The following is an 18,487-nucleotide window of genomic DNA, read 5'->3' as shown; positions in this document are numbered from 1 at the left end:
GCACCATTAAGCTGTTGAAGAGATGCCTAGCTGTAGTCTGTGCGGTCTGGTTCTGGGTTGGGATTGCAACTGCATAGCGGTGTGAAGTGATCGGTGATCACCAGAATGTTAGATATACCTCCCTGGGATTCTTCTAGGGTCAGATAGTCCATGCATACTAATTCCATTGGTTGACTGGTCTGGATGTTCACCAATGGAGCAACTGATCTTGCGCCTGGGGGCATCTTCCTTCTCACACATCTCTCACATGACTTGATCTTAGTCTCAACGTCATGTGCCATGTAAGGCCAGAAGAAGCGAGATCTCACCAAGTCTAGTGTTCTGTCCTTACCAAGATGTCCAACATCATCATGCAGACGTCTGAGGACCATGGCTCTGTACGTCTAGGGAGTACTAGTTGATGCACCTTGTTGCCATCACCTGTAATACGACTCCTGTACAAAACACCGCTCTTGAAACTGAGTCTCTGCCATTCATTGAGATAGCGCTGAACCTCTGAACTCTCAGCCTTCCTTTTTGTTCTGGTTGGAAGTTTCCCACTCTCCTTGAGGATGACGATGCGTTGAATGGCGGGGTCTCTTTGCTGTGCAGCCATCCACTCATCCCGAGTCAGTGTGGGTAAAGATTCACTCCCTGGCAGTGTTGGGGGACAATCTATGGTCTCGGGTACTGCTGTATTTGAACAACCAACCATCTCTACCAAGGGAATCCTTGCAGTCATATAAGACTGACACACAGCCTCTACCGATTCACATGGCACTTCACTCCCTCCTGTCTCATAGCGACTGAGGGTATCCTGAAGTGAGTCAGAATCGGTCTCTTGGTTAGGAGTGTGAGGCCGGCGAGATAGGCCATCAGCATCAGCATTTCTTGTTCCTGGTCGGTAAGCAAGACTGAAGTTATATGTTGAAAGTGCGGCAAGCCATCGATGACCAGTGGCATCTAACTTTGCACTGGTTGTTACATAGGTTAAAGGGTTGTTGTCAGTAACTACCTTGAATGTGTTCCCATACATATGTCAGTTACTGCCCACTTTAAGGCTAGAAACTCAAGTTTATGAGCTGGGTAGTTTCTTTCACTCGGAGACAAACCCCTACTCGCATATGCAACAACTCTCTTCCTGCCATCTTGTTCTTGATATAGAGCAGCACCTAGACCATTAAGGCTCGCATCTGTGTGGAGTTCAAATGGGATGCCATAGTCAGCATAAGCAAGTACAGGTGGGTTTTATAACCTGTGAATGATGTCATTGAAAGCAGTCTGGCATTGGTCTGTCCACACAAACTCAGGCAGTGATGGGCGTTTGGTTCTTCTTCGGTCCTTGCGCTTGCTTGGGAGTCCAGCTGTCAAATCATTCAATGGCTTCACTATCTTTGAAAAACCTGGGACGAACCTCCGATAGTAACCGGCAAAACCTAAGAAGGACTTGACCTCGTGGACACTCCTCGGAACAGGCCATGTTTTCAGGGCCTCAACCTTGTCCGGATCAGTCTCTACGCCATCTCCTGAAACCACGTGCCCAAGGTACTTGACTTGACTCTTGAAAAGTTGGCATTTGGATGCCTTTACCTTCAGCCCATACTCTTGGAGACGATCAAAGACTGCCTCAAGCCACTGAAGGTGTTCTTCAAAAGTGGATGAGAATATGATTATATCGTCCAGATACACAAGGCATATCTTTAGATTATAGTCTCCCATACACTTTTCCATGAGCCTCTGAAACGTGCTTGGAGCATTGGTCAACCCGAATGGCATACGATTGCACTCGTAGAATCCAAAGGGCATGGTAGAGGCTGTATTTGGTCTATCTTTGTCCGCCATTTCAATCTGCCAATAGCCGCTCTTCAAATCAATTGTTGAAAACCACTTGGCTCCTTTCAAGGCATCCATACTCTCCTCTATTCTTGGCATGGCATACGAGTCTTTGATGGTCTTGGCGTTCAACCTTCTGTAATCAACACATAGGCGAATTGACCCATCTTTCTTCTTGACAAGCACAATGGGGGCTTCCCAGGGACTACTTGACTCACGTATGGCCCCACTTGCCAACATACCCTGGAGGAGGGACCTCACTTCATCATACATGGCAGGGGGTATGCGGCGATGTCTTTCACGAATAGGGTGGGTATCACTGAGTGGTATCTCATGTTGCACAGCTGTACAATAACCAAGATCATTGTCATGTTTTGAGAATACATCAGACTTCCTCGCTAATAGCTCTTGGGCCAGCTGATATTGAGTAGCACTCAAGTGGTGTAAGTCTATATTGCTGCCCAGTGATACATTAGCACCCAGGTGATCACTGCAATTACTATCCTGTCTGGCGGCCGTCATCTGTTGCTGAATCCAGGCTGGTATTGTGAAGGTGATCCTGCCCACGTAACAGCATGAACTTCACCAATCACATTCCCTGGCCTCACAGTTACTGTCTTGTTAGAAAAGTTCTGCAATTGCACAGGTACCCTACATTTCTTTCCGGTACACTTCATAGTTAGGGCTGATGGGTTAACAACAAGACCACCTGGAAACTGCCTCGTCCCTCTGGGTTCGACAGTAACAATGTATTCGTCTCCCTGAGGGCCCGATTTAGTTTTACCCATAATGTTGATAATGCTGTTAGGTTCAACTCTAACTGGGCGCCGCAGCTGGGCTCTCACCACACCAAGATTACCATCTTCACCACAGAATTTGTCCCTGGCATCAAGGTGATTGTAAGCGTCCTGGACAGCAGCTGATATCATCAAACTTTGGACAGATAAGGCTTTTGTTTACACAACCTGGAACTCTTCCTGTACAAGTTAATGAGGTTGGTGCCAACACACAATGGTACTTCTTGGTTGTAAGCTGTATCCAATACAACCAGCACCAGCACACTGTAAGTCTCATCAGTACCAAAGACATCTCTTGGAAAAGAGATCTCCGCCTCTATGTATCCCAGGAATTCTACCACCTGACCTTGTGCTCCAGTTATGGTTAACAGCTCTTCAATGGGATGTATCTCGCATGACAACAAATTGTTCTTGTAGAATGATTCACTGACCATCGTTACCTGAGAACCAGTGTCAATTAAACTGCGGCAGCACACCCCATTAATGAATGCATTTTCTTCATTAGGATCACCCACAATGCGGTTGAGTACTGATTGACGGTGAATGATGACGTTTGCTTGGGCTTGCTCATTGGTTCTGCCTACCACCCGCCCGCCAGTGGAGGCAGCTGGGAGTTTAACTGACCAGATTGCTCCGGAACAGAAGGGGCGTTGTCCAACATCTTGGGATTTCGGCAACCTCTGGCTATATGTGTCCCTCCTGACCACATCTGTAACAAATTACAGGTCCCCGGATGCGGCCAGTACCTTCTGGACTTCTACTCTCCTCCTTCTTGTGCCAGCATTCTGTTCAGGCAGATTTCTTTCTCTTTGCCTACCTCTACCACGGCCCTGCTGTAAGGGCATGTCTTGAGGGTTTGCATCTGAACTCGTACCATTACCCTCCATCCTGTCAAGTCTGGCTGACAAAGACTGCATGTGCTGCTGAATTTCCTTTACTACTGAGTCCTCCTTCACAGCATTTGCCTTTCAGGACATGGTCTGATTGGAGATACCAGCACGTGCAGGTTTGGCATACGCAAATGTTTCCTTCACTTCTTGTTCTGCTAGGCGGGCGATGCGGAGCAACTCATCAAATGATGTTGCCTTATTATAGCGATGTCTGGCATATTTTTCACTCGTTCATCACGCAAACCCTTCCCAAATACAGTTCTGAGAGTTTCATCCACTGCCACTGCTGCTATACCACCTCTCTCTTTGGCCTTGTTAATTGCTAACTCAAGGCGACATCCATATCCAGCCACTGTCTCCTTCTCTTCCTGTTGCTGTTATAAAATTGCTGTAGTAGAGTAGCACCAGTTTCAACCACACCATATATGCCACTCAACTTTTCCAGGATAGCCTCAATGGTTACATCTAACCCCATGTGCATCACAACTCTACCTGCATCTCCGCGCAGTGACTTCCTAACTGCTGTGGCCAGCGTCTCCCTGCTATGTGTTCCATCTCTCTGCAAACACTCAATTTCATATTTCCATGACTCGAAGTCTGAGTCACCTTTATTCTTTGGGTCACCAGAAAAAGTTGAAATTCTTGGCGGTTGAAACAATGCAGCTGGTAGCATGACCGTAGACTTGTCAGTTGTAACTGGACATGACACCGCTGGGCTACCGTACTTTGGTTTGACTCCTATACCAGGTTGCCGACTGACAGGGGTTACTTCATGTCCAGCTTTACGCAGAACTTCGATCATGCGGTTCAATTCTGACTGGTCGACTTCACCGGCATTGGTTACTTCACTCTCGTACTGCAACTTTTGACAGGGTGTGTACCTGGTTGGCGTGACAACTGGATTTGATGTCATATTGCTGCTCATTGTCTTGGGTATGGTGTTAGATGCTGATGGTGTGGCCTCATATCGGAGTCTATCGTACAAACTGACAGGCACCCTACTAATTGTCAACTTGCTACCCAGAAACAGTTGGCCATTAAGTTTCACAATTGCTTCTTGAGCTGTGGCCTTGTCAGCAAACTGGCAGAAAGCATGGTCACTACGACAAACCGACTCTGGGTCGACTGGCCAGACAATATGGCTGACTGTACCGACAGATGACAGGAATTCACTCAAATCCTCACATGTAGCACTCCCTGCAATGCCCTTAATATAAACCGTATGGTCCAACAGGGCTCTAAATTCTCTGGGTGTACAGGTATGTGGAGGGGTATCCATCGTTGCTTGTAAAAACACAAGTATGTCAATCAGATATTGAGCAGGTATTTATCGTAGAAGAAAAAATATATATACAGTTTACAGAGTCTCTCTTGTACTTTCAACTAGCACAGCAACAGTTCAGTTCAAACCTCTTTATTTCTCTTCAGCGACGTATAACTTGTGGTTCAGTTTAATAGTTGACTGGAGTTACCATGGAGATAATGCTCGATACATCACCTGTCAAACACTGCGACATAAACTTCATAGGGCACCATATGCTTGTGTACTGCAACACTTTTGCAACGGGCTCCCACGTTGGGCGCCAAATTATGTAGCCAGTGTAAGGGAAACCCTGTTAAAATAACGGAGAGTATACATCTACTGTTTACTCGACAACAAAATTCACTTCTATCAAAAGCTTGAAAGAAATCTCAGACACCGAAAATCTGCGGTTTTCTGCGAGTCAAACTCTTAAGTGAATCTGGAAAATCAACAATCTCTTACAACAAGGCAACGCCATGAAAACTTTGGCGTACTGTTTCAACACATGCATGAAAAACTGAACAGCTGATCAGAATCCACGTTCACTACTACACTAAACTACAAGGCCTTTTCTCAATAACAAACAGAAATGAGTTATGATACTTTAACTACGCTGGAGACGATTTGTTTACATCTATCGCCGGAGCCACTTGTTCCGTTTCAATGACTGAGAACTATATATAAGTCTTTTAGACGCATCGATCGACACATCAGAAGTTCACTTGCACAGTCGCTAAAAATAGCTCATGAAACACATGGCGCGTCTCCTCATGGGCGGCAATCTCATCCAAAACTTTCAACTGAGCAAAACTCGGCAAAATCACTGAAATATTATACCAAACATACCTGTTAAAATAAAGGAGAGTATACATCTACAGTTTACTCGACCACAACATTCACTGCTGTCAAAAGCTTGAAAAGAAATATCAATGAGGCAGACACAGAAAATGTGCAGTTGTCTGCAAGTCAAACTCTTTAATGAATCTCGTCAGATATCGCGAGATTCTCAGCAGTGAAAGTCTGACACTGGTGGTGCTGTACCCACTCTCGCTAACAGGTTACTCGCTCGTATTAGGTAGGTACGTATAGTACCTGTATACAGTATATATATACAATCAGAAAAGAAAAGAAAAAAATAAAAATTGTCTATGGTTACAGACGCGTAAAAAAGTCATCGTTGTCATGATCAGCTTGTGGAGATCGATCGGCTCGTCGATTTGAACAATGATCACCATAACATCCCCGTGGATCTAGGCGATCGTTTAAACTTCGGTAAGTAATTTTCGATTTGCCTTCTCTGCGACGTGAAGACGTAGTTTTTTACTGTTTTTGTTCGGCGCAATTCTCGAGTAATACTGTTCATTGTATGAATTCTAATAAATTGGTATAACTCGTGAGGTTGAACGTAGAGTGTACAACGATAGAGGGACCGTGGCACAGTGTACACAAAAAATGGAGTACATGCCGATACTATTATCTACAATAATATACTTCTCTCTTGCATTGGCAAAGGTAAAACTTTTGCTCATGTATACAAATTTCCCTCAATGTACGATATAAAAGGACAGATATAAAACAAAGAAAGAACAATACATGTAGGAATTGTTGGATACGAATCAAGTTCTCAAACTCTTGACCGAGTCTGGTACCTGCTACATGTATTCCAAAACGTACTTCTCTTTGACATCAATATACATATGTCTGCTTACAAGATCATTCTGAACGTGTGTCCTTAAATTGAAGTTTATTTTAAAATTTTTATTTTTAACGTATTTTGACATTTGTTTATATGTAACCTGTAGATATTTTGCTGGCATATTGTAAGGGGAATCAGTAATTATTTTACAATATTTCATTACAATATTTCATTGAAGTTCTACATGAACTCTTACATCACAAAATATGCATACATATTCTATTGCATTTAATGCTGCAACCTTTTGATAAGCAACTTAGATATAAGCTTGAAGTACAAAGACCTACCTTTTTTCTAACTATGTTTCAATTTGGCTTTAGAAAGTTCATGTAGGTATGCAATGAAGTGTACTCAAACCAAGCGAGTTTTACATGGTGAAGTCTACAATTTTAACAGAATTACTGCAGGGGATAAATCATCTGCAAATTAAATTTTGTTTTATGCCAATGATTCTACTACTTTCCTAGTTTGAAGCAAATTGCAAGATGAACAGATTGACACTAGACTACTGCTATAAATCACATTTTGTCATTCACAAGTTGAGGGAACATTTTCTTTATTTTATGAATACATGCAAATTTCACAGTCTTCAATGTTTGATGGCTGTTGAACGAGTCAAAATTTTCAACCCCAACGAGGATTCTAACTTGCATACATAATTTTGTCATAAGTTTGATAAACTTTATATCTGACTTGAACTTTTTATATTTTTTTTCCAGCTTACACATAGGACAACTTCAAGATAACAAGTCAAGCAATAACCAAAACTGTAACAGACAAGTACAAGTCTTTCAGAATAATCCGTCGTTGTGACAATATGAAGTTAAGGACTTTACGGACACTTGAACATTTTTTGAACATTAAGTATTTATATCGGTCATGTTGATTGGCTTTAAAAATATGGTGGATTAAATTTTATTCCTACCAAATTTTTAGCCCTTGCATTCTTTTGGGGGGGGGGCAGCATAGTGGTGTAGGTTGTGAGATGATGGCTTGGTAATGGCTGATTTTCAGCAGCAGTGATAAGTTTCAGGTTGTTGGAGTAAATGTTAGTCAGAGTGCAGAAGGTAGGTTGATTTTTGTATGGCAGAGCAGCAGCTAGCCTGCCTGGCAGAGCAGTAGCTAGCCTGCCCGGCAGAGCAGCAGCTAATCTGCCCAGCAGAGCGGCAGCTAACCTGCCCGGTAGAGCGACAGCTAACCCGCCCAGCAGAGCGACACCTAACCAGCCCGGCAGAGCGGCAGCTATAACCGTCCAGCAGAGCGACAGCTAACCTGTCCTGCAGAGAGACATTAATCTTTTCGGGAGGGATCCAGCAAACCTAATTTGGTTAGCAATGCCACGCTCTCCCGGAAAGATGGTCCTGGAGAGCTCCTGGACCACTGCGGGACCTTTTCTGGAGAGCTCCTGAAAATCTTGTCGGGAAGGCTAAAATTTTCATAAGGGAAGTTATGATTGGAACAAAATCCGTGTATGGACGGACAGGCAGACAGATAGAGAGACAGACGCATGGACAGATGTTCACACACACATACACATAGAACACATTCGTCGATTTGTGCAACTGTGTCCAACAGATGATTGATGATGATGGATAAAAGACAATGAAGAGCAACAATCTGTGTATGTTGCTGGCAGTGAAACCATAAATACTCACGTGACTTAGGTGGTGATACAGGGTCACCTGATTTGGTTACTTCCGTGATGATGCTGTGGAAGATGGCCCTTCTTTATCTCCACCTGCAAGAACACATTTATTCATGACGGAATTCATTAATAATTATGTTGATTATTTTTACACAAAACTACTGGCCAATACAAAAATATCCTTACCTCAGAGTAGTAGTACAGAAAATGTGAAAAGCTTATTTCAGGTTGAATATGAGCCTTGCTTTCCACACAGGATACATTGAGAGTAACATGTAGATTTATTCCCTACAAGGGTCTTGCCAGAAATAACACGCCTTTAAGGGAGGCAAAAATATACTGATTCTATCCGCAGTCTTGTGAAAGTAATTTACACACACATAAACCTTCGATCCCGCCAGTAAATGTCAAAGGTGAATGGGATTAACTTGGTCCCGGGTATCAAGTCCATTGCCTTTAAGAAATGTCTGTACAAGCTATATAGATGGACACCCTTACAGCAGTAGCTCACTGACACAGCAGCACCTTTTTGGCTTTGTTTTGTATAAAAGCTTCTGCATTATAAAATGTTTGCAAAGGATAGAAGCAATGGACGAAAAATGGTGCAGGACATGTGGCAGGAAGCAGGTTACCCATCCATTGGCCTCTTCCTCTGAAAGTGGCAGACAAGGACCCATAGAAAGGAAAAGGCGGCAGCTGCTGTGCATGATTGCAGCAGCCAGAGTAAAGACTTGCTTGGCAAACTTTTCATCTTATAGGCCATCAAAAAAGAAGCAGATCTTATCAGCAAGCACTATACTTTCATGATAAAGTGCTCAAGGCCCTGGTGTGCGAGAACATAGTCAAGAACCTAATTTCTTTGGGTAGTAAGGGCTTGGGCTGCTTGCTGCTGATTCACAATGTGGAGGGGCTTTCAAAGGTTGTGAATGACAGTTTCCTTGTCAGAAGTGCTGAATATGCGGGGGCCTTCAAGGCTTACATTGGAGGCCTATTCTCACTGTTGTCAGCGCAGGGCTGATTGCAGCCAAACACTTTGACATAAAAACAAGGGCAAAAGAATGTGGGAACTAGCATAGACTAAGATAGCCTCACAGGAGGGTGCACATGCAGTGGAGGCCACCGATCCCCTAGCATTGAAGACCATGGAAATTCTGGCAGTTGAGCCTGCACACAGCAAAGATGAAGAAGATTACACTTCCAAAGAAAGAGAAGAGAGAAGTTGAATTGCAGAAGACGTTACCTGAGATCAGCCAGCAGAAAAAACAACGAAAATTGGCCCATAGGGACAGTGTGGCTCCTCCAAAGAGGGTCCTGAGGCAAAGGAGGCCGCAAGCTCTCAGACTTGATACAGTGATTTTTACATTCTCCTAGGGTGGCTGGGGTCTCTTTGACAGCCCTAGGCTTGCACTACACAAAATGCTCCAGTCCACTCACCAGCCATGGTGCAGGCATCAGGCTACAGGGGCCTTCCTCCTTCTCCTGCTCCTGCTCTGTGGCAGTCTCTTTACAAAAATGAAATAATTTATGTACTGCCTGTATGCCTGTGAGGAGTTGGGGGAGATTCAACTTTGAAATAATATTTGTATACTAGTATATGATGCAATGGACACCAAGACCCTCATCACCACTTATATGATGGGGCTGTGCTGGCAGGGCTGTGTCAATGGGTGTCAAAAAAATACTGAAGATGAGAAGGACAACCCTTGGAACGCGCCTTGTACAGGGTCCTCCAGCTAGGGGAAGCAACAGCTGTGGCTCTGGTGATGAAAGACTCACTTGAGCAGAAAAACGTTATTCCAACAGATCCCACTCTTTGAGCACAATTAAGTATGCAGCAGAAGTTGTGATGATGCTTTTCAGTGCAATTTTCAATGCAAACTGACTTCACTGGCAGCAACGTGCTTGCCCAGAAACTGTCTTGTCGGGGGATAGCCTTTGATATAGAGAGAGAAAGGCATGATAGGGCATTGGAGAAATTCAATCGAGATAGTGAAGTGTATGTAGATCAGATGCATGCAGCGGTTCCGAAACTAAAGACAGACACAGAGGCAAGAACACTAGACTCTGACAGATAAGGACTTGCAGCTCTTTTTGTAAGAGATGGGGACACAACCCCTCGTATGGCTGATGAGACACATACTGCATGCTGGTTGTGGAACAAAAAATTACTGGGAATTTTGATCATTGTCGCAACCATTACTTATAAAAAAGAAATGTCAGTACTTTTGTTACATGAGAAAAGCTGCTTTTACAGCTTGAACAAACACAGTTTTTCATTTTATCCCAGATTTATAGCTGCATGCAGTACTTACCAAATTTTCGCTTCCGTGGTGAAACGTTCGCTACGCCTCTATCCTTAGGGTTTTTACCAGCGCCATTGTCATCTGTGTGTCAAATAGGAATTATTATAATACTATATTTTATTTTTATTTACCTGTTACCCAAGAATGAATGGGTGTAAAACTCATCATTCTTTGATAGTAAAACATTGCCCTAACCACTGCCCATGGTGCCTTATTCTTGAGAAGGAATGTCTATTTATGCAGAAAAGTTACACAATATACCGTGTATTGTGGTATAAGCAATATTTGAGAGACAATAATACATCATGTAAGTCAGCTTCAATGACAAAGTCCCTACTGTATCAAAAGTTCGAAACTCTTTTTTAGTGTTTTGATTGTAATAATTGTTGCCTTTGGACAGAGTTTGTTAGAATATGCATTGTACACACGGCATTTAGTGATTCTGGTAGTTGCCCATATAACACCTGTACAAAAACATATAAAGTGAGCTAAACTGCATTTTATCATGAAATATTTATTCTTTAATATTTTCCACCTCCCTTGGGTTGGGGTGATGGAAAAATTTGCTGTAATTGAATTTCAAGGCAATTTGCTGCTTTTACATTGAGAAACTAATTTTTGTGAATTTCTGTTTGATACACCAATACGCCAATTCTATTTGTGGATAAATTAATCCTACAACTTTCCTTGATTATAAAATGATTTTTCAACGATCTCACTTTTGGTGAATAATGAGCACCTCTATCTGAAGAGGCAATAAATAGTAGGCAGTTATGATACTTGCCTTCCTTCCAAGATGACAGTCGTTTATTAACTTTTCAATAAATATCAATTTACTTTCAAGCTTAGTCTGATCCTCACAGGATTTTATGGCAGTCTTTTACTAATTTTCAATGTCTTTAAAAACACAAATTACCCTCAGCATTTGTGTCATCCCCGTCTTGTAGGAGAGTGTCACATGCTGTCAAACAATATTCAGCAAATATCTTATGACATTCAGAGATTGCGCCATTGTTTGCACTTTCAATGAGACACTTCTTCAATTCCTGAGCAACTTCCTGGCGATGGGAATATTTCTTGATGACGCTCAATACAGCCTTTCTCCATTCCTCTGTGTCTGCTTCTGATTGATGAAGTCCAACGTGGACAATAACATGTTCAGCAAGTGAAGGAAATTGTTCCTGAAGGAATTCAGCAAATCCACAGTTGCTTGTAATGACTGAGGGAATTCCAGCAGTACAAGCAATAAGAGGAGTTATGCCAACAGGGTCAGTATTTGGTCCATGTATGAAGATATGGCTTTGCTGCATAAGGTTACTCAAGTCACTCATTGACCCTGTATGGACCTTGTTGATCTCCAAGCTTTGAGCATTGTTAGCAAGTTTATGAAACTTGCTCCTGAATTCTTCAAACTGGTCTACGTTGATGTCCAGCAGCAAACTTCCATTTGGAAGTTAAGTCCATAGTGTCATAGAAGGAAGTGGAAACTCTTCCTACAGCACCTGCTACTGCCTTATATTCATCACAACACTTTGTTAGGGATTCACGGACATGGGACAAAAGTTCAACATTATTCTTGATTTCTGTTCTTCAAAGTGTATGCTGCATATACTTTCATCAACGAATGGCAAGTAGCATATATGTAGTCTCTTTTGGCAACTTTGTCGCTGAAGAACTTCCACACTTTTGGCCCAACAGATAGAACAAGGTTTGCACCTTCAGAAAGTTCCAGCATATTTCTTTCAAGTTCATGAGCTGTTTCTTCATTTGATATCACATCTTGTGGTATGGTATGGAAGACTGGTACAAACCTGGCAACTTCGAAGATTTCTTTTTGTATACTACGGGCTGCATTTGCAGTGTTGTAATTTGGATCAGCAGTTACATGGCCAATGATTACACCAATGTGTTTGTATTTCTTAATATGAGGATACATGGACTGATGAAGCAATAACCAGTCTATAGATGGATTCTTGTTTGCAACCAGATCAATTTCCTTTGGAGTTACCAATGTTATTCCATGTTTCTCAGCATCAGCTTTGTCTTCCTGAGTGGCTTGCAGTACCATGTAGTACACATCCAGGCCATGTTTCCTGAGGATACAGGCATTTTCCCTTTGAACAAGAGTAACCTGTAAATCCCCATGCCTTGGTAACCATTCTGTTGCTACCACTAATGCTGCCATTTCACTCAACTGCAAACCTGAAATCAAAAAAAGAGAATGAATCTATCTGTCAACATCAATTATAAGACGTGAACAAGTCAGTGACAAGTCAATGACAATGTGTTTGGGAATTTGTTACTGGAAGTGACTAAACTGAAGTCGATATAGTGTGAATGAAAAAAAAATGCAGGTACAAAAGCCTTGTCTGTGACTGGTACCCTTATTGGATTGTATGGTAAACAAGTAGACATTCATAATAGTATGAATGGCATAGGGTTGTGTTCTTTAAGTAAGTTAGACAAAATTAAGTACGTCATAACCTGGCTCTTGAAATGTCGAAATTCAAATAATCTGCAAAAAAGTAAAGGCATATCTAAGTAATGACTCTTGAAATAAGTCAGAATGCCAGATGTGAACCAAAATGCTACTACAGCACTCAAGTTTGAGATTGACACCAGTACCAGGTTTCATCAAATTCCTGCGTCTGCAGTATTTTTACACATTATATACCAAGATTCACGTGACTGTGTTAAAGTGTGAGTCCCACCACATTTTGAGGTTTTTTCGTTTGACTTGAGGCGTATACTCTAGTTCTGGTTGTCAATGAAATTGGTATTAATAAAACAAACATTTACACACAAACTGAAGCTTATTTGAGCGGTTTTTTAGACGGTTGTATCATGTTATTTCGACAAAAACATGTTAAAAGTTGCACTTTTCAACTTCAATTAGGGGGGGGGGGTCACAAAAAAAAAAGGCAAATCATTACTTTAACTATTTCCATGTACTTTAATAGAGATTTCAAAAAGAAATTGAATGCCATTTAAATTATGTGGATTGGTTGTTGCGTTCTCAAGATATGTGGATTTGAAATTCTCAAATTTTAGCATATTTTCCGGCAAAAATCCACAAAAATAGCTATTTGAACAATTTTACAAGTTTAGAAGTCAATAAAATACTAATGAAAATGTTAAAAACTTATTTCAGTTTGTTATTTTGTTAAAATGACTCATGTTTTCAGGAAAAAGAGTGTGAAAGGTAGGTTGCATTGATTTGGAGTGAATAAACAGACCTCAAAATCTGACAAAAGTCCAAAAATCACCCTCTGTCGTTGATTTGCATACAACGAAATTGTCAAAGTCCAGCACCAAAACAGAAAGACTGACTTTATAATACCTAGTTGTACAGTAAATTGGCCATTTTGCACACATTTGGAGTAGAATTCATTTCTGGTATTTCTTTTTGCATATTGTCACCAGAAATGTAAGTTACCATGGCGACGGTTGTCAAATAGAAGACATAACAACAGCAAACTTCACAGAAGTGCTATAAATTGACATATGTTTGGAAAGTTTTGCCATGAGAAAGCAGGTATTCTAATCACACATGGATAAGATTTAGTGATTATCTCTTGCCGTGGCAACCGTCTAAGCCAAACCATAGCAACAGCAGACTTACGCAATGAAAAACAAAAATTTTATGATTGCTATAAAGGTTTTTAGGGGTGCTGATTTCAATGATAATATCAGCTTACCTCAATCTACTCAAGAAAAGTTAATGTTTGCAAATACCCATAAAGAAGCCAAATCCTATAGCAACTATCAAACGTAACTATCAAAAGCTGTGGGTTTCGCGCATTGTTTGTCAAGTTGAAGAAATTTTAGAGAGAGAGAGGAGAGAGAGAAATTGAGTGTGAGAGACAGACAGAGGGGAGAGAGTCAGACAGAAAGACAGACAGAAATAGAGAGAGAAAGAAAATGATTGGTATGATTTTTGTGAAAGAAAACCTACAAGAACTTGATATATTGAAGGTTATATTTTATTAAATTTATGTAAGATAATATACAAGGACAAAACAAATTCAAAAAATTATTTTAATTAATAACAATTGTTACATGATAATTGAGCAAAGCAAATATGTTTTTAAAAATGCACACTCAAAAAAAGAGAATGAAATTAATTTCAGTGTACCAGCTTCAGTACCGGGTATATTCCATAATTTATAATCTGAGAAGCAAAAAAAAAATATCATCAGAAAAACTTAACATAGATTCATAGAACATGCTTGTAAAAAATCAACCAAAAATCACAACACAAGTTTGAGTGAAGCCTGAAAAAAAAAACAAGACCACTGCACACTGAAAATTATACAAAATAAATTGATTACTAAAAACAATAAAGCATAAAAAGATATTAAAAATTGTACACAGCAGTTTATCCAAAATAAAAAATGGGGAAATTGATAACTAAACTCAGAAAATCAGTTGCCGGTACTCGATATTCAATATGTAGTAACAATTTACCCGTTACGGTTGAAGTCAGGGCAAACTTACGCCGCGTAAACCAAGCAGTAGCGGCTGACGAAATTTCTTGACAATATCTTTAATATTAACAGAAGACACTATTCGAAATTCAAAGTTTACAAAGTAAAATGCTTACCCGGACGAACGCCGTCAGTTATCAGGCGGCGCGCGTCGTCTGAAGACAGCGATGTCACACTTCCGCATAGCTTGAATACGATCGCGAGGGCACATGCCATTTTGACCTCAATGCGTTGTAAGCATGACGTTAGCATGTAATTCCGTGCGCCACATTCGACCATACTACATGTAATTTATTATCATTTAAAAGCCCTAATTCTGAATTTTTTCATGATATAGCTGCTTTTTTACTTTCATATCGAACGATTTTCTGTAAAACGCATTTTAAAACTTCACTTGATTGTAGATTTTCATCAAATCATCGTACCAAAAAAGCAGTGACGTCATTGAAAAGGTCGAATCCTCGGCTATTAATTACAGTTACTTTGAAAGTGTAACGTGCAAAGGCGATCTCCGGAGAATGATTCGAAAATCCGCTGCGCGATCGCATGATCGCGACAGCGGCGGCGGCTAGCCATGAACTGTAGAAAACCTCTATACTTTGAGGTCACATAACTACTTATAGGAAACTCAGAGACACAAGAAAATTAGCGAATTTGGCAATCGTTTTGAGGTAAATAAATGTAGGTTTTTATTTTCAATCCAGTTGTCATATTTTTTATGAGGCGAGCGACAATATTTTCCATTTTTTTGTGCGTTAGCATTGTACGTGCGCGCACCAGAACGGGCCATCCAGGACCTGCGACCCCCCTAGTTCAACTTCAATCATGGCGACATTTTCTGGAAATTGCTGAGCTCGCCCCGTTTTGGCGTAAGTAGCTGTGACGTCACTAATAGAACGCGTGATGGTGACTTCGTGCATTGACTATGGAGATAATGATAATTTCATGAGTGAAAGCAGTGCAACTGAGAATGTCATCGTCACAAAAGATATGACAAAGCTGTTCAGAATTTACAGGCCTGCACATTTTAACCGTCGGGACCTTAACCTAAACGAGAACAAGAGCCGAACTCTTGTTGACCGTCGCGTCTATTACAAGCCAACTGTGACCACAGTCAAACACGCAAGCTACCAAACTATGAATAAAAGTCTGGAGTTGCCATCCCACCTCATTATTACTTATCAACATAAATTGCCTCGTTCAAAATCTGGATATAAAAATTTGAATTACACCATAACGCTTGTAGATAAATGTAGTAGAGATCAAGTTGAAAATTGTCCACCGTTTATTTAATTATAACACACATCTTTCCTATCAACAGCTGGAAGTGGAACAGGCTGAGGGTCATGTCAGCATAAACACCTAAGTAGTATTTTCGCCGCAAAATCTTCATTTGGCGTTATAAAACCTCACATAAACATTGGTACTTTTAAAAATATGTGACCGTGAAGACATGTCTAGCCAAATTCTCGGGAAGAGATAAATTAAAATTGGCATGATGTAAATATCGGGCACCTGTCACCCGAGGCCGGGTGGCTCAGCTGGCCATTTCTGTGACGGAGTGATCAGCTACGCTTCCGCAGGTTTTTTCTTGATTAAGTGTCAGCGATATAAAGCACAGTGTTCATTGTTTCATGACTGCGAAATTCTCAAAGAAGCTAAAATATTTTAGGGGAGACTTAGTCGAGCAGAAGGGAACAGATGACGACAACGCAACTGCTTCGTCAACAGTATGAAACTTCTTTGCTACAGTGCTGTATTATACCCCTTACCGAAATGACAAAGTGAAAACTAGCTTCTAGCATGCCAGATTCATAAACAGTTCATGATAGTTGGAAATCAATATGCCTAGAAGGTGTTTACAAATAGCTACTGAAGTGTTTAAGCCCAGGGACACTTCTGTTGGTGCTGTGTATACACATACCATACATGTTATTTTTTTTGCATTCATGTTTGAAACGGGTAAGTCTGAGAGCGGATTTCAGGTCATGCACTGTTTACATGAGATAAATATGTTTAATATATGCATATTGCTGACTTAGTTTTTTTTTCTGAAGGGCAGTTTTATAAAATAAAGCACATCATATCTGTAGAAACCTGCATACCAAATATCATAGCTATCAGACTCGTAATTTTTGAGAAACCCTTTTTCGACGAAAAAATTGTAAAAAATGCCCAAATTACAAAATTGTAGATTTCGTCATCGTTTGAAAGACTCATCACATTTTATTATCCCCATTAACCCGCATACCAAATATCACAGCTATAAGGCAAGTAGTTTTGGCGAAAACAATAGTTTGACCAAAGTTTGACCAAATTAAATCACATAACATTGATAATTTTGAGTGGTAACAAAAAGTGTCATCTTTGTTTGTAAACATTTATTGTTTAAATTACAACACACATATTTACGAGCACTGGACCAATAAGATCTTCATGTAGATTTGGTTTTTGTTTTCAACATCGAGTGACTTGAAAGCAGTTACTGTCAGAGTCGAAAATACCATGTGGTTAATTGTCAGCCCTACGACACAAACAAATTGAGTTTCAGTAGTGATATTCAGTCGTCGATAGAGCCACGGTCACTCTACATTATAGCATGGAGGTAGAAAGAGGGGGCTTACTTCCGGGTTTACAAGAATGCCTCGCTGCAAAACTAAGTTTGCTTAAATTATATCCCTTAACGAAGAATTAGTTTCTAGTAGTCTTTAAAAGCATCTTGAGTAACTTTCACAAATATTTCAAGGATGGACGCACGAAATACATTAGATTTGTACTTACTCTATGCCCATAGTACAGCTCTGCGCGATTGAATGAGTCTATCAAGGGTCACATACACAGCTGACTCCGTATCAAAGGTAAGTCATGTGATGTCAGAGGTCATTAATGAACACCTTAAAAACGCTTGTTTTTGTTCTAAACAAAGAATCGTAACCGTAATTGTCGTATAAATTGTGTGCACAGACATTTCAGTTCGTTGCCAAAAAATCCCAGCGAATCGAATCTTCTGATCGCAAGTAAAACGGGGTCGACGCTTTACTTCCGTTATGAACCAGAACGAGGCTTGATCAGTTTGAACGTCAATTTGACATCAACAGTCAATTTGAATTGTAACACACCTCATCCGCAGTCTGTATTCTAATTCGTCAATTGATAGTCACGTGGGATGCGTTCTTTTCGTGCTGATCCACGTAAACGGCGTCATCAGGCATCATTTGTTGAACTGTTGCCTGCCAGGCATCAGTTCCGAAAAATGATGCCCGCTGACGTCAAAAACGACATTGACGCGAACGCGGACCGGAAAGTAAACAAAGATGTCGTCTGCGGCCAATCGAAACGATAGTCGAGAAATTTCTTGGTTTATCCTACTTTCTGAAGAGAATTGAATGCTTTGGTTTCCAACAAGGACTCGATACGGACAAAAACTATAATCAAAGGTGAATTGAACGTTTTGCAGAAGTATTGCGATCCTTTTGGGCAAAACTTTTTCTTACTGAACGACATCATAGGCCTACATGCGACACGTTTTGTGTATAGTACGTTCTTATGCATGG

The 18,487-nt window shown here is 40.8% G+C and overlaps 1 protein-coding gene and 1 long non-coding RNA gene across 2 annotated transcripts in view; one reads left to right on the top strand and one right to left on the bottom strand.

Annotated features, from left to right (window-relative positions):
- Positions 1–18,487, bottom strand: part of LOC139123702 (uncharacterized) — a 190,979-nt gene that overhangs the window by 34,441 nt on the left and 138,051 nt on the right. Inside the window, exons 2-4 of the mRNA XM_070689865.1 lie at positions 11,363–12,648; positions 10,456–10,527; positions 8,154–8,236 (exon numbers count right to left, since the gene is read on the bottom strand). The gene's annotated coding sequence lies outside the window, so the exon portion shown is untranslated. The remainder of the gene's footprint in view (positions 1–8,153; positions 8,237–10,455; positions 10,528–11,362; positions 12,649–18,487) is intronic.
- Positions 5,960–7,427, top strand: LOC139124202 (uncharacterized). Its single transcript, XR_011549884.1, has 2 exons — positions 5,960–6,074; positions 7,218–7,427. It is a non-coding gene; the product is annotated as an uncharacterized lncRNA (long non-coding RNA).

Source organism: Ptychodera flava (genome assembly GCF_041260155.1).
Source record: "Ptychodera flava strain L36383 chromosome 23 unlocalized genomic scaffold, AS_Pfla_20210202 Scaffold_23__1_contigs__length_28996876_pilon, whole genome shotgun sequence".
Classification (NCBI taxonomy): Eukaryota; Metazoa; Hemichordata; class Enteropneusta; family Ptychoderidae; genus Ptychodera; species Ptychodera flava.
The sequence above is the reverse complement of the archived record's forward strand: the minus strand, read 5'-3'. Positions and strand labels throughout refer to the sequence as shown.